We start from the raw sequence: 17,379 nt of genomic DNA on the forward strand, positions 1-17,379 counted from the left end.
CCCCGGGATTCCTCAAATATTTTGCTCCATGGATGGACTGCAAATCTGCAACTTAGATGGCGAATCTGATCTCGCCATTTCAATCCCTATGGAAAACCATGAAAAACAAGTATAAACTTGACTATATTCTGAAATGTCAAAATTTTACCTCCTTGGGAAAATTTCATGGCTCATGGTTCCGCTCCCTGTTTTTGCTGAAATCATGGTTCCACGTGCATTCTGGAAATGACTGGAAAATGCAGACCTCTGATGAAGAAACGAATAGCACCATTGTGTTCGTGGTGATGAGAGGTGTAAAAACCATATAAAACTTGTCAAATTCTGACAAAGTGAAAATTCTGCCCTCCTGCAAAATTCATGGTTCCTACATTAAAATATTAATTAATTCACTGCCTCGAAATCCGTGCCTCAGTCTCTCTCTGTCTGGAACTGCGTGCAGAGGGAAAAATGACTGTTTAAATGAAATTCACTAGCGTATTTACCAATGTACAGTGGTTGGTGCCTTGGTTAAAAGTGGCTTATGGTTAAGGAGAGGTCGTGGGATCAAATCCCACCTTTTCTGCATATATAACCTTTTAAAAACCACAAACCCCGAAAACCCTGCTCTATTACCTTAATATCGGCAATCAGTAGTTGTAATGGGCGCTGGCGCATATATTGGCACCCCATATAGGGTCTCGGCGATATATGATATCGGGTGGCGACGAAATCGGTGATCGGATTGGCGTATTAATCGGCGCGATATCCGATATGTCGTCGATATTCATATCAGCGATAGCACTTATCGGCGGTCGGCGTTGCGGAGGTATCGGCACCTTGATCGGGGGTTACGCCGACTTATAACATATGTGATATATATCTGTGTGTGTGTGTGTGTGTGTGTGTGTGTGTGTGTTACGGCAGCCGTGGAGGGTTCAGCGGAGGTTATGACCGTCGACCCCAATATATATATATATATATATATATATATATATATATATATATATATATATATATATATAATGTTTCGACATATATGCAGGTTATGTGGAGGAGGGTTCGGCGGAGGTTATTGCCGCCGATCCCGATCCCATATAGAAATGTTTATTGTTGCGATAAGGTTGTTCAAAGGGTTCGGCGGGGTTTGTTGCCGCTGATCCCGAAACCATGTGTTTGGATGGTTTTATATAGTTATTTTAATAACTATTGAAACATTTCATTATATTGTTATTTATTTAACCATTTCTCATGATTTTTGTCTCTTATCTCAGTTTTAGGAGACAAATGAGAAAATGCCAAGTGTCAATGGTTGATGGGCTTCCATGTGGGTCCCATTTGCTTACTGGGATGCCATGTGGCATACTGTGGGCCCCACTTTCTCCTGTCATGTCAAACTTTAAAGATCTCTTTCTTTTGCATATGAGATGGGTTTGACGAGCCATTCGCACCTCCACGATCAGGACGATGAGATCTATGATCTGGTCCTGGTTCGAGCATAATCCAAACACTTTTATTTTTGAGCCATCTTTGTCCAGTGTGTCTTTCTGTAGCCACTTGGATCAATCCTCCCCACTGACGAGCTTTTGGTCCTCCAAAAGCATGAAAAATAATCTGCATCGCTATCTGTACCCTGTTCGCATCACAAATGTCCTAAAAAGGTCTTGCTTCCATCTCCTTCACCTTTGTTCTTTGGAGCCATAAGAGACGAGCCGACACCTGCTACTTCTGCAACCTGTAGTACATTGTTTGCAAATTACATGCTTTGAATGACATGACCAACTAAAGACCCAAACATCCCATACTTGCCACGAGCTTATAACACTTACTCGGTGGTCAAGTTTACAACAAGATGGATGTAAATACCCTAGCTATGAAAACAAGGCCAACTCATCATGGTTGCTTCAAAAAGTGATGGAAAACACATCATCACTGCAACACATGATTTACATACATAAGGCCAAACATTATTGTTTTTAAAAGTGATGGAAACATAACATCACTTTCAGAGTTTTAACATGCAACTCAAAATACGACTCAAAACATGACCAGACATCATTGTTTCTCACCAAGTGATGGGAAACACATCATCACTTTTACACTTTAAAAATGCAACAAATGATTTACAAAGAATGACCATGAAATGAAATCATGTCAAAAAAACCACTTTTCACTAATCAATGTGAATGTGTCACCTCCCTGAGGTTGTTTTGCTTGTCGAACAATTGCTCTTCCTGGTTCACGCACCGACGCTTTGTCTTTAAGGCGCTGCTCTGGATGGAGCTTCCAGCAAGTGGCTCTTTGATGGTCATTTTTGTCGCAATGACTGCTGTAGGTTTTCTTATTCCATCCCTGCTTACCCTGTTTCTTTTCATGTTGTTGAGAGGGTTTTTCACGTCTCATGAGTGCTGCCATCCTTTTCCAACACTGAGAAAAGGTATGGTTAGGTAAACCACAAAAGGTGCATGTTTTTAGATGCCTTAGTCTTCGTTCATTATTAACAACATGATCAAAAGGAACATTCGAAGATCGAAAGTGGTTATACTTTCCTTTGTTGTTTCTAATGTCAGTATGGCAATGAGAGCTTTCCTCAGCTCTCTCCCTGCAATGGAAACTATCATGGGATGATGGGGATGTTTTCCCATCATTCTCTTTCCTCGACGATGTCTCGGACAAATCTGACACCTTTGAGCACTCTCATCTAGTGTATCTCGAGCCTGCAAATCGATGCTCATGCACAACCTCCAAGGTTGAGTGATGCCTTGGTTATTAACACCAAGTTCTTTCTCCTCATGCTTTGTCTTTGTAAGGAGCCTCATGTTTGTCCCTGTAATGGGGATCTCCAAATCTCCAACAGACATCATACTATGTGAGGGTGAAATCAAAAGGAAATCAACATCTTTTACCTTCTCTTTCAATTTGGAAAGATATGATGAAGGTTTCTCATCATCTGTTGTTGGTGGTTGGCTAACTGCCTCAGCGCATTCCCCAACTTCTTTCCTGACATACCCAAGTCCTACTCAACATGGTAATTCCTCTACTTGGATGGGATTGACACTGCCTTGGCCATTAAATGCCCAAGCCTTTTCCTTCATAACCCATTCTCTTCTACAGTTTGGAGCTAATTCCTGTCATATGATTTTCAAACACAGCGAAATCATCATCAGGAAACATACATGAAGATGGAGAACTAATTTTTACCTCACATGAGTCACGTTGCAGCTTTTCCAAGGCCTCGTCCTTTGCTTGCAACTATCATAGCAAATTTTGTTTCTCCTCTTTCTCTTCATGTAATCGCATCTTCAATTCATCATTCTCTATTTGAAGATTATGTTTGTTTTGCTTCAATTCCTCCATGGCTTCTTCTGTGGCTTTCAACTGAAGTTGTAACTGCTCCTTTTCCTATGTTTCTTTCTATATGGTTTCATACACAATTTCCACTTTCTTTGAAATGTCGAGCATGGTCTCGCACATCGCTCTTTCATCCTCTGTCATTGCACGTTCCATTGTTCACTCTGAAATTCACATACACGTAAATACCGCTCTGATACCACTTGATCTAGGTCCGGGTTTGAAGAAGGACCCTTCCAAGACCTTTTACTTTCATGATGTGTTAAAATTGCTTTTTAAAATAACATTAACGAATACATATGTATGCAGAAAAGAAGAGGGACATAACAATCATCAACACATGAAAACATAAGCGTTGATAACAGAGTTCTTCAAGGAGGGACTACATCTCCGGGCCCCGGTGTCAAGATGGTGTAGGCCACTGCATTAAGTGCTATCAATAATGGTGATGTACACAAGATGATGTCTCGATCATACAAGGAAAAATGCCCTCATTCAGGAGTGGCTCTAAGAGATGTTCCACAACTAGAACTCTCAATCAAAAGACTCCTATCAGTATGATACAAAAACATGCATGATGAACATCCCACCAATATGGCACAAAAGGGATGTCAAAACAAAACATGCATGATGACAACAAGAGTATCCCAACAACATACAACAAGGGATCTCAAAACATAACATGAAGTGTTATGACAGCAAGTACATCACATAGAAGATTCTGCATCAAATCAAGTAAGGAATCATGACAACATGTAATAAACAAGATCCTGCATCAACATCAACAAAGGATCTGTGCAACATAATGCAGAAAGAAGAAGTAGATGAACACATCATATACCTCACAACCAAGGGCCATATGAAGAAGTGGATGTCATACTGCTGAAGCTGCTCGGACCATCGATCTCAAGGCATCGATCATATGAAAATGGTTGCTCGCATAAGAATGTGGACATCTGCACTGGCACTTAGAAAAGTGGCTAGAAGAAGAAATGAGAGAATAAGAAATCTAAAGACACCATCAGATTTTTTGCGTCGAGTAGTGCTGAATCGACTATCCAAAATCCAAATTCTGAGAAGTTGAGAATTATGGGCTCAAGGAATCTTTTAGATTCCCATGGGATATCTCAAAGATTCTACTCCATGGATGGATAGAAAATCTGAAACTCAGATGGCGAATCTGATCTCTCAATTGCGATCCCTGCGGAAAAGCATGAAAAACAAGTATAAACTTCACTATATTCTGAAATGTCAAAATTTTACCTCCTTGGGAAAATTTCATGGCTCATGGTTCTGCTCCCTGTTTTCGTTGAAATCATGGTTCCACGTGCATTCTAGAAATGACTGGAAAATGCAGACCTCCGATGAAGAAACAAACAACACCATTGTGTTCGTGGCGATGAGAGGTGTAAAAACCATATAAAACATGTCAAATTCTGACAAAGTGAAAATTCTGCCCCCTGCAAAATTCATGGTTCTTGCATTAAAATATTAATTAATTCACTGCCTCGAAATTTGTGCCTCGGTCTTTCTCTGTCTGGAACTGTGTGCAGAGAGAAAAATGACTATTTAAATAAGATTCACTGGCGGATTTACCAATGTACAGTGGTTGGTGCCTTGGTTAAAAGTGGCTTATGGTTAAGGAGAGGTCGGGGGATCAAATCCTGCCTTCTCCGCATATGTAACCTTTTAAAAACCACAAACCCCAAAAACCCCATGCTATTACCTTAATATCGGTGATCACCAGTTGTAATGGGCACTAACGCATATATCGACGCCCAATATAGGGTCTCAGTGATATATGATATCGGGTGGCGACAAAATCGGCGATCGGATCGGTGTATTAATCGGCGCGATATCCGGGATGTCGCCAATATTCATATCAGCCGTCGGCGCTGCGGAGGTATTGGCACCTTGATCGGGGGTTACGCCGACTTACAACATATGTGATATATATATATATATGTGTGTGGGTGTGTGTGGGTGTGTGTGTGTGTGTGTTGCGGCAGTTGTGGAGGTTTCGGCGGAGGTTATGGCTGCTGACCCCAATATATATATATATATATATATATATATATATATATATATATATATATATATATATGTTTTGACATATATGCAGGTTATGTGGAGGAGGGTTCGGCGGAGGTTATTGCCACTGATCCTAGTCCCATATAGAAATGTTTATTGTTGCGATAAGGTTGTTTAAAGGGTTTGGTGGGGTTTGTTACCGCCGATCTCGAAACCATGTGTTTGGATGGTTTTATATAGTTATTTTAACAACTATTGAAACATTTCGTTATATGGTTATTTATTTAACCATTTCTCATGATTTTTTTGTCTCTTATGCCAATTTTAGGAGACAAATGAGAAAACGCCAAGTGTCAATGGCTGATGGGCTGCCATGTGGGTCCCATTTGCTTATTGGGATGCCATGTGGCATACTGTGGGCCCCACTTTCTCTTGTCATGTCAAACTTTAAAGAGCTTTTTCTTTCGCATACGAGCTTGGTTTGACAAGCCGTTTACACCTCCACGATCAGGATGACGAGATCTACAATTTGGTCCTGGTTTGAGCATAATCCAAACACTTTGATTTTGAGCCATCTTTGTCCTGTGTGTCTTTCTGGAGCCACCTGGATCAACTGCCATCTACCAAAATGTAGTAGAGATTGGCATCTACTTCACTCTTAATGAAGCCCAATCCACTGAGATACAAATCTATGTGAGTGTACCAAGCACGATGTGTCTGCTTGAGACCATAAAGGGCTCTCTTGAGTATACACACGTGTCTCCCTATAAAATGTCTCAAATCCCTCAGGCTTCTCAATGTAGATCTCTTCCTCAATCACTCCATTGAGGAAGGCAATATTAACATCCATATGGTGGATATTCCACCCAAACTATGTTTCCAATGCTAGTATGACCCTGATAGAAGAGTATCTTTCGACAGGGGAAAATGTCTCTTCATAATCAACTCCCTATATGTAACAAGCTTGGTTAAAAATCCAAGTAAAAGTAAATAAGACCGTGATCATGGGACATGTATTATAAGCTAAATGGTAGGAAAAACATCCTAGTGTGGGTCTTCATTTTGGTTATTATGGCTAGAGGAAATTGGCAAAGGCAATGGAAAAGGATTTGAAAAGGAAAATGGCATTTTTGGCACATTTATTTATGAAAATAATGGAAATTAGGAGAAAAGGAAGGTGAAAGGTCACAGGTTGCATGTGAAGAGGAAAATGACGGAAAATAATGGAAATTGAAGAAAATAGAGGCCTTGTTGATAAAAAGGATTTTGAGGATCAGTTGGCAATCTTTTGCTCAAGTTTTGCATTGGATCAAGAAAGGAAAATAAGGCAAGAGGAAGGAAGGAGCAAGCAAGGAAGAGCAAGATCAAGCAACTACAACATGATTCTTTTCAGGTATCGATTTACATGTGTGTTTTCCTTGCTAAATTTGGTATGCATGGTATTGCATATGGCTATTTGTTGCTATGGCATGGGTTTTACCAAGTGTGACAGTGTTTTCAGCCTAGTCTTGCCATTTCTAGATATCCATAGAGTGATGGGGTTCTCATGTTTTGGTTGAGCTATATTTCCGGATGGATTCAAAGCTAAGTGAGGTGAATCTTTGAATAATAGAACACATGGCCTAGTAACCCCTGAATTGGACTATGGGTTGTGGTAAATCCATATTTTGTGTTTCCTAGGTGGGCCTAGGAATACACAGTCAATGAATGGCAGGATATATGGTAAAGCCTAGAGGTGGTTTCCCTTAATTAGGCTTATGAATCCTTGTTAGTGAATGTTGGGATATATGATAAAACCTAGAGGGTGGTGTCTCCATTTAGGGCCCAGTGATACTTGGATCAAACTCTAGATTTCAGTAAATCTTGAGAGACTAGGAGACAAGAAAATTCCTCCCGGTGTAGGTGGAGAAATTCGGTGGCACCATGCTTTTTTTCCTAGTGATCTGGTGGAGATAATGGTAAAAACTATTATTACATGTTTATTGTTTGGCCTAGTGACCTAGGATGGAATACAGTAAAGCCTAGTTTCTATTGATGAGGGTGAGGTGGTTTAGCCTCGGGATGCCCTGGTTGGTTATTTTGGCTAAGTCCCACATTCATGCTTGGAATATGCCATGAGGGTGATTGGATGAAGAGAGATTTGGCTTAGCCAATCTATGGTCAGGTGGAAAGTGGTAGTCCCATACCGGGTTAGCTTTTGTATTCATTAATAGGAGGTTCTTTCCTTGGTACCTTATGTGTAAATGAACCAGTTTATATGTGGATTCTGTTAGTGTCAGTCTTTTCAACCTTCCTCCAGTGATCAAATATGCTCTTACAAAGTTGTCTCAGAGTGTCAAGGTCAAATTTTGTCATTTCAGTGAGTCTTCAAGCAAAATTTGGTCACTAGGCATTAGGTCTAGGCTTTGCCCAAATATCAGTCCATGTCATCATTCAGCTGAGCCTATCATCATTCAGAGGGTTGTCATTGTCATGTCAGTGTCTAATGAGTCATTTTACATCTTGTTCATGCTTCAGTTGTGCCTAGGCAAGGTCATTTCCCTCTCCTAGGGTTTTGAAGGCAATTTCTCTTGGGCGGCTAAATAATTAGCAAAACTCATATCCTGATGTTCATACACCTTCCCCTATCCTTAAAGTACCTTATCAAACACTTCCCATCCCTTAGATCCGCCAAATTCCTCATTTTTCCACAAACCCTAGTTTCTAGCTACAACCTGGCAATTTTCTAGGTTGGGCCTGTGTTTTGCCCTTTTCGACCCCTTCCCCTCACTCAATCTCTGAGATTCCACTTTCCCCTACTTTCTAACATCCCTCCCTACTCCCCAAAATTTCCCCAAGAATTTAGAAGCCCCCTATCCCCTTCATTTCGCTTCATTTCGACAGAATTCCTTGTTTCACACATCGGGACAAGTCGCACTCAAATGATGTTCCAGAGCAATCAAAGATGAATTTTGGAAAATTGAGAGAGATTTTTTCTCATAACATGCCAAAGAAGAAAAACCTCCTTCACTTTTTGCACAGGTGTCATTGTTTGAGAGAAATGTCAAAAATACCGTTGCCTCAGGAGAATCAAAGGCACCTCTGAAGTGACCTTGGGAAAATCAAGTTTTCTCCTAGCTTGGTTGTCCAAATGATTTTCTTGATGGGTAAAATGATAACTAGACATAAAGAGCTTTCCAATGAGCTATCATGAGCTCAATTTGGGGTTGAGGAAGGCATTCAAAAGTTGACTGCAACAGCACTCTTCCTTCAGGCAGCCTCATTTGGCACTTTTTGACCAGTCTTGGGAGATTTGATTTTTGACAGGTCAAATCAACTCCAAATTGAAACATTCCAGTTTGGTTGGAAAGTAGACTCAAATACCTTTCCAACGAGCCATCCTACGCCCAATTCCGACACCGGGAAGGCCTCCACAAGCCTCCTGAAAAAGCGCGACCCGTTGAGAGGTGCGCGACCCGTTGAGAACCCTTCTGCAGTTCAAATTTTGAACTGGCGCGACCCGTTGGGAGGGGCGCGACCCGTTGAGCTGTAAGCTACAAATTCACTTCAAACTCACTCAAATCTTCTTCAAATTTGCAAATTGGGTTGAGGTAGGCTCTCTACAAATTGTTTTGTTGGTTGATGATGAATGATTGACCTCCATACTTGTTTTAAAGCCTCCAAAGATGCAAGTGAAAAAATCATTCAGTGGCTGCTTGTTGATGTTTGAAATTTGCTAGGGTTTTATGTGGTTTCAAGAGATTTCCCTTTGCACATTGTTTTTCCCTTCCCTTATCACTCACATGTTCATTTGCCCCTATTTTCCCATGCCATGTTGAAAATAAAAGTGCAGGCCATCCCTTGTCCCTAGTCACCAAAAAATCAAAAACCCTACCCCCTCCTAAAACAGCAAAACTGTAAACTCTAGCTGGCCTCACTATAAGCATATTGTAAACAAGAAAAGTTGATGAAATTGCAAAGGACATTGTGGACAAACTTCCCAAAAAAATCCCCATGATTTTCCCTTTGTCCACACATGTATTTCCCTTATTTCCCTTATTTCCCATATCCCTGCATATATACATTCAGATCTTCATGAGATTATCAGGCAGAGAGAGGCGGAGAACCGCTTGTTACAGCAGAAGCTTGACATGGCTCAATGGACTATCAACTATCTTGAGCAGCGCAACAAGCAATTAGAGGAGGAAAAGGAACTTGATGAGCTATGGAGGATACGCAGCGACCGAGTCATAAACCGTAGGAGGCCCGGTGACCTATTGCCTAAGGAGAGAGAGTCAATGTTCATCCGGGTGAATGCACACTTGGAGAAGCTGTTGGCGAAGGCCAACCAAGACAAGAGGCTGCTGAGGAATATGAAAAACCACTATTGGGCTAGGATGCACGTTTGTAAAGCAAAGATGAAAATGTTCCAAAGAAGGTTGACCGAGGCTCTTAAGAGGAAGAAGAAGACCAACCCCCTCCGCATCTTGGCCGAGGCTTCTCTCACTCATCATGACACCCACTAGCCTCTTCACAGCACCAAGCACAAAAAATTTTGGAAGTTTTGGCTCATTTTTGGCATTTTTGGGCAATTTACAGGTTTTGGCTTCTCAACGGGTCTCACCCCCGGTGAGACCCTTTGTCATCGTAGCTCCGTTTTGCAAAAACTCAGCATTTTTGGATTTTTCATGCAAAGTTACATATGCCCATGCATTACCTTGAGTTTTCATGGAGTTTTGGGCCTCCAAAAGGTCAAAATACAGCCAAATTTTGACTTTCTGCCCCTTTTTTGAGCTGCAGAAGTAGTCTTGGGAGAATTGACTTTTGACTAGGAAAATGACCTCCAAATCCAAAAATTCCAGTTGGTTTGGAAATTAGACTCAGAGACCTTTCCAACAAGCTATCCTGCACCTCATTCTGACACCGAGAAGGCCTCCAAACAGGGCTCCAAAGTGCGCGACTCGTTGAGGATGATGTGCGCGACCCGTTGAGGAATTTGTGCCAGATTTGACCAGTTCAGCCCAGAATTTGCAGTTTAGCTCCAGTTTGACTTGCTGAGGTCGATGGTGGTCCTTTTGACTGTACTTATGACACTTTTTGGATACTTTTACTCTTGTTTTACTCTTCTAGAAGTTTCTCTCATGTAAAAGGGTAAAATTGACTGTATGAACTGGTTTCCAAGTTTATAGAGGCAAGTTGTTTTGACTGCCTATTTTGTAGTGCTTAGTTTAGAAGTTGTTCAAACAGCTCCTAGGATAGTGAGCTCGACCCATGGAGGCAGGGAAAGAGGTTAGATCATCTATATTATGTACTTTCATGCTCATTTTCATGGTTGGACTCTTGAGGGAGAAGCTATCACTGTATTATTCACTTGTATCTCTGCAATTTTTGGCTAAGGAAGACCAGGGTTTTGCAGTCATTTTTGGGATTCTTATGGACTCATTGTGTTGATGGTGTGTCTCTTCATGTTATTGTAAGCTTTTTTATGTGATTCATTTCCTTTCTATACTGCTGCATATTAAACAAACGAAGTGATAAAGTTAGAATTCATGCTTGCCATGCTCTGCTTTTAAATTTGTTTAATTTCTATGTTTTCTACTGTCTAAAGAGAATTCAAATCCATTGTTTGCTCTCTTTAGCCTTCTTATCTCTCTTCCTGATCATCCACTTTAGCTAAAGACATCTACACAAGCTCCTACCTTGCCCCAAAGACCCCCCTGCAGAAACTGTGTCAAATCCCCGCACCCTAAATTGCAGCTCCTGAATTTGCCACCAAAAACCCCAAAAAAACCCCAAATCAACCTTCAAATCAGTTTACTAGCCTAATATCAGTGTTACCTTGATTGGTCATCTCTTCCTATTGAAAATTTACCGAGATTGACCGGAGAGAGCCTTCTCCTGCCCCGTAGGGCTAGCTACGAGGCTTAATGGTTTGATGTAGCTTTGAGATTTGCCTTTTCAGCCTGAGGTGAAATTTCAAGTGCTAACATACTGGCGACCATACTGGGGAGAACAACTGATCGTTTTCTCATTGACGTGTTATTTCATAAGTCTTAGATGGAGCCTGAAGTTACGCCAGGTAGCCTTCGAAAACGCTCTTGTTTTACATCAGCGTTAGTAGATAAACGCCGCTTCAGTCAATCTCCGTGAGCTTGTGAACGTAGCGCTTCATTGACACTTTACCCCAGTACATGTATCAAGTTCAGATCTGATTGTTGATGGTGAACAACGATCAGAGACTTGACAGGCTGAAATCATTCACTTGGCGACTCTAAATCATTTTCAAGATCAGATCCAAAGACTCCACTGGAGGATGATCCCGACCAGCAGAAACATGAAAGGACAACATGGACATATCAGGTATTCAAGTTGGAATTTTATCCAAGACATTTTGTTCTTTGTCATAAATTATTTCTTCTCTTTTCCCAAGAATGTCAAGAAGGCTTTGCAAAGTATATTATGCTTGAGAAAAGATCATCGGCCTGCCGTTGATTCTTTCCCTTTGAAGATTGTGAATACCAAAGATTTGCATGCTTTTGAGCTTGATCAAGATCCTTTTTCCGAATTTTGTGATGAACCTATACCTGCTGTACATACCCCTATACCTTGTAAAATTCCAGATCGGTATAAACCTCTTGTTTTACCTTCTGTTCTTCATGCTTTTCCCAAAAACTATGATCTATACTTGTCGATGTTTGATGGTGAATGTAAGAATGTCAACGCTGAGCAACATGTCCAGAATTTTGAGAATTTTCTAGATCTTTTTGAAGTTGATGAAGAAGATGTTAGTATAAGGCTTTTTGCTCTTTCTTTGCAAGCCAAAGTGAAGAGTTGGTTCAAAACCCTGCCTGATGCAAGCATCTCAAATTTCCAGCAGTTCGTCAAAGTTTTTCTCGATAGGTGGATGATCGGGCAGAACCTTTTCTTGATTGTAGAAGAGTATAACCAGCTGAAAAGATTGCCAGGTGAGACAGTACAACAGTTTTCGGCCAGATTTAATCAAGTTTATTATTCGATGCTAGTTGATATAAGGCCTACTCCTAGATATGCTCTCTTACACTATCCGGGCGCCTTTGATCCGGAGATGGAGTTTCAGCTGAGAGAAAAGAATATTGCAACACTTCACGAGATGCAAAACAGTGCAGTAAGTGTAGAGGCTCATCTGCTGATCCGAAGGGCAAGGTTGAAGGAAGAAGAAATGAAAAACATAGATCCGGAAAAATCGGCATCTTTAGAGGTGAAGCTTGACATTTTGGTAAGTGCCATGGAAAAGATGATGGACAAGATCAACTCAAGGAATGATTATGATGTTCATGGCGCGCTGATTGAAGAAGAACAAGTTGCTGATCCCAAACATTTTGTTTCTTACCCTAGTTGTCGTAGTGATTGTTTTATAGATCATTGTGAAGAAGAGAGATCTATTGATATGACATGCATGCTTGATGATGTGTTTTATAGTGATGATTTGCCTCATTTTGATCAGTATGATGATGATTATGTTCTCCAAACAGAAGCTAATCTTGCAATCAAACAAGCAGCTAGTTTGTGGGAGGAAGAATTTCATTTTCAGCAGCTTGAATACAATGTTCAGCCATCACATATCAGCTATGACATCGATGAGGAAAGTGCAGAAAATTGGGAAGTAAGTGAAGGATCTTTGCCTCTTTGTTTTGATTCATTTCAGTTCATCAGAGACAACTTCCATGAAATTAGAAATCAGCTGTCAACAAGTCCTGATCTAGACCATCTTGGAGGCAATAAAAACCTTGTTCCAGACTTCTCATATTCAGATTTGCAGCCCCCAAATGCCATTGGTTGTCAAGTTGCAGATGAAAGCATGGAAGCTGACATATTTGATCAAATGATACAAGAACGTTCCCTACCTTTCTGTTTTGAATCATTTCAGTTTTTGAAGGGTAGATTGCATAGTAAATCATTTAATGTTGAGGATGAGACAGATAACAAAATTCTTGAGCAGCCTGTAGCATCAGATTTGCAGCCACCAAATGAATTTGAAGGGCAGATTATAGATGAAGTTGTGACAGCCGAAATACCTGATTTGATGATGCAGGAAGATTCTATACCCTTTTGTTTCGAAGCATTTCAGTTTATAAGGAAGAATTCTCGTAAAATTTCTCAAGAAAAAGATGAGCAGCATGTAGGCAATCATGTAATCACAATGGAACCAATAGAAAATGGGTTGCAGCAGTCTTTTCAAGTTTTTCATGATCCAATAGCTGATGTTTTGGATGAGGTTTGTAGTCAAAGTCTTTCTCCATTGACTACATGTGAGCTTGAAACATGTGTTGATATGAATTTGATCCGGCAGCCGGTTTCTTTGTCATTTTCAGCAGAGGTCTCGTCACAAGGCTCAGATCAAAGGTTGCATTCATGGTATGATGAGAAGAGAAGTAATCCATTGGATGAGTTAAGTTCCAATGTGCTTGAATTTCAAGATCCTTATGCAGTGTTTTTGGAGGCGGATAGAGCATTCATATCATTCAGCAGATCTGTTCCCAGGTTGTCATCGGAGTTGCCTTTCAGTAGTTCTCTCTTGTTGGTCATAAGTGAGCACTTGCAGAGAATTCGAACAGCAGATGAGATACTTACCTGGTTGCATTGGTTGTTTCATTTCACTTGACCCGGTGATGTATGAAACTGTTAGAGTAGGTTGTGATGAATAAGCTCCCCTTTGAGCATCATTTTCAGTTTGTCGGTTGTGCTTAAGTGTTGAGTCAGTTTTTAGTTGAGTGAGAGTCAATTTGTGTTATCAAGTCATCATTTTTCAGTCATGCATTTCAGCTTGAGTTTTTGACTCCATCGCCCAATGGTTGAAAGCACTGGTCTGCTCTCCCAGAGGTCTGAAGTTCTTGGCACCTCCAAGGAGCTACCATCCCCATTGGAGCCAATGTTAGTGTCAGTCTTTCCAGCCTTCCTCCAGTGATCAAATATGCTCTTACAAAGTTGTCTCAGAGTGTCAAGGTCAAATTTTGTCATCTCAGTGAGTCTTCAAGCAAAATTTGGTCACTAGGCATTAGGTTTAGGCTTTGCCCAAATATCAGTCCATGTCATCATTCAGCTGAGCCTATCATCATTCAGAGGGTTTTCATTGTCATGTCAGTGTCTAATGAGTCATTTTACATCTTGTTCATGCTTTAGTTGTGCCTAGGCAAGGTCATTTCCCTCTCCTAGGGTTTTGAAGGCAATTTCTCTTGGGCGGCTAAATAATCAGAAAAACTCATATCCTGATGTTCATACACCTTCCCCTATCCTTAAAGTACCTTATCAAACACTTCCCATCCCTTAGATCCGCCAAATTCCTCATTTTTCCACAAACCCTAGTTTCTAGCTACAACCTGGCAATTTTCTAGGTTGGGCCTGTGTTTTGCCCTTTTCGACCCCTTCCCCTCACTCAATCTCTGAGATTCCACTTTCCCCTACTTTCTAACATCCCTCCCTACTCCCCAAAATTTCCCCAAGAATTTAAAAGCCCCCTATCCCCTTCATTTCGCTTCATTTCGACAGAATTCCTTGTTTCACACATCGGGACAAGTTGCACTCAAATGATGTTCCAGAGCAATCAAAGATGAATTTTGGAAAATTGAGAGAGATTTTTTCTCATAACATTCCAAAGAAGAAAAACCTCCTTCACTTTTTGTACAGGTGTCATTGTTTGAGAGAAATGTCAAAAATACCGTTGCCTCAGGAGAATCAAAGGCACCTCTGAAGTGACCTTGGGAAAATAAAGTTTTCTCCTAGCTTGGTTGTCCAAATGATTTTCTTGATGGGTAAAATGATAACTAGATATAAATATCTTTCCAATGAGCTATCATGAGCTCAATTTGGGGTTGAGGAAGGCATTCAAAAGTTGACTGCAACAACACTCTTCCTTCAGGCAGCCTCATTTGGCACTTTTTGACCAGTCTTAGGATATTTGATTTTTGATAGGTCAAATCAACTCCAAATTGAAAAATTCCACTTGGGTTGGAAATTAAACTCAAATACCTTTCCAACGAGCCATCCTGCGCCCGATTCCGACACCGGGAAGGCCTCCAAAAGCCTCCTGAAAAAGCGCGACCCGTTGAGAGGTGCGCGACCCGTTGAGAACCCTTCTGCAGTTCAAATTTTGAACTGGCGCGACCCGTTGGGAGGGGCGCGACCCGTTGAGCTGTAAGCTACAAATTCACTTCAAACTCACTCAAATCTTCTTCAAATTTGCAAATTGGGTTGAGGTAGGCTCTCTACAAATTGTTTTGTTGGTTGATGATGAATGATTGACCTCCATACTTGTTTTAAAGCCTCCAAAGATGCAAGTGAAAAAATCATTCAGTGGCTTCTTGTTGATGTTTGAAATTTGCTAGGGTTTTATGTGGTTTCAAGAGATTTCCCTTTGCACATTGTTTTTCCCTTCCCTTATCACTCACATGTTCATTTGCCCCTATTTTCCCATGCCATGTTGAAAATAAAAGTGCAGGCCATCCCTTGTCCCTAGTCACCAAAAAATCAAAAACCCTACCCCCTCCTAAAACAGCAAAACTGTAAACCCTAGCTGGCCTCACTATAAGCATATTGTAAACAAGAAAAGTTGATGAAATTGCAAAGGACATTGTGGACAAACTTCCCAAAACAATCCCCATGATTTTCCCTTTGTCCACACATGTATTTCCCTTATTTCCCTTATTTCCCATATCCCTGCATATATACATTCAGATCTTCATGAGATTATCAGGCAGAGAGAGGCGGAGAACCGCTTGTTACAGCAGAAGCTTGACATGGCTCAATGGACTATCAACTATCTTGAGTAGCGCAACAAGCAATTAGAGGAGGAAAAGGAACTTGATGAGCTATGGAGGATACGCAGCGACCGAGTCATAAACCGTAGGAGGCCCGGTGACCTATTGCCTAAGGAGAGAGAGTCAATGTTCATCCGGGTGAATGCACACTTGGAGAAGCTGTTGGCGAAGGCCAACCAAGACAAGAGGCTGCTGAGGAATATGAAAAACCACTATTGGGCTAGGATGCACGTTTGTAAAGCAAAGATGAAAATGTTCCAAAGAAGGTTGACCGAGGCTCTTAAGAGGAAGAAGAAGACCAACCCCCTCCGCATCTTGGCCGAGGCTTCTCTCACTCATCATGACACCCACTAGCCTCTTCACAGCACCAAGCACAAAAAATTTTGGAAGTTTTGGCTCATTTTTGGCATTTTTGGGCAATTTACAGGTTTTGGCTTCTCAACGGGTCTCACCCCCGGTGAGACCCTTTGTCATCGTAGCTCCGTTTTGCAAAAACTCAGCATTTTTGGATTTTTCATGCAAAGTTACATATGCCCATGCATTACCTTGAGTTTTCATGGAGTTTTGGGCCTCCAAAAGGTCAAAATACAACCAAATTTTGACTTTCTGCCCCTTTTTTGAGCTGCAGAAGTAGTCTTGGGAGAATTGACTTTTGACTAGGAAATTAACCTCCAAATCCAAAAATTCCAGTTTTTTTGGAAATTAGACTCAGAGACCTTTCCAACGAGCTATCCTGCACCTCATTCTGACACCGAGAAGGCCTCCAAACAGGGCTCCAAAGTGCGCGACTCGTTGAGGATGATGTGCGCGACCCGTTGAGGAATTTGTGCCAGATTTGACCAGTTCAGCCCAGAATTTGTAGTTTAGCTCCAGTTTGACTATTCTGAGGTCGATGGTGGTCCTTTTGACTGTACTTATGACATTTTTTGGATACTTTTACTCTTGTTTTACTCTTCTAGAAGTTTCTCTCATGTAAAAGGGTAAAATTGACTGTATGAACTGGTTTCCAAGTTTATAGAGGCAAGTTGTTTTGACTGCCTATTTTGTAGTGCTTAGTTTAGAAGTTGTTCAAACAGCTCCTAGGATAGCGAGCTCGACCCATGGAGGCAGGGAAATAGGTTAGATCATCTATATTATGTACTTTCATGCTCATTTTCATGGTTGGACTCTTGAGGGAGAAGCTATCACTGTATTATTCACTTGTATCTCTGCAATTTTTGGCTAAGGAAGACCAGGGTTTTGCAGTCAT

Source organism: Pinus tabuliformis, chromosome 4_2 (genome assembly GCF_031772625.1).
Source record: "Pinus tabuliformis cultivar Carrire ecotype Pingquan chromosome 4_2, CPIR1, whole genome shotgun sequence".
NCBI lineage: Eukaryota > Viridiplantae > Streptophyta > Pinopsida > Pinales > Pinaceae > Pinus > Pinus tabuliformis.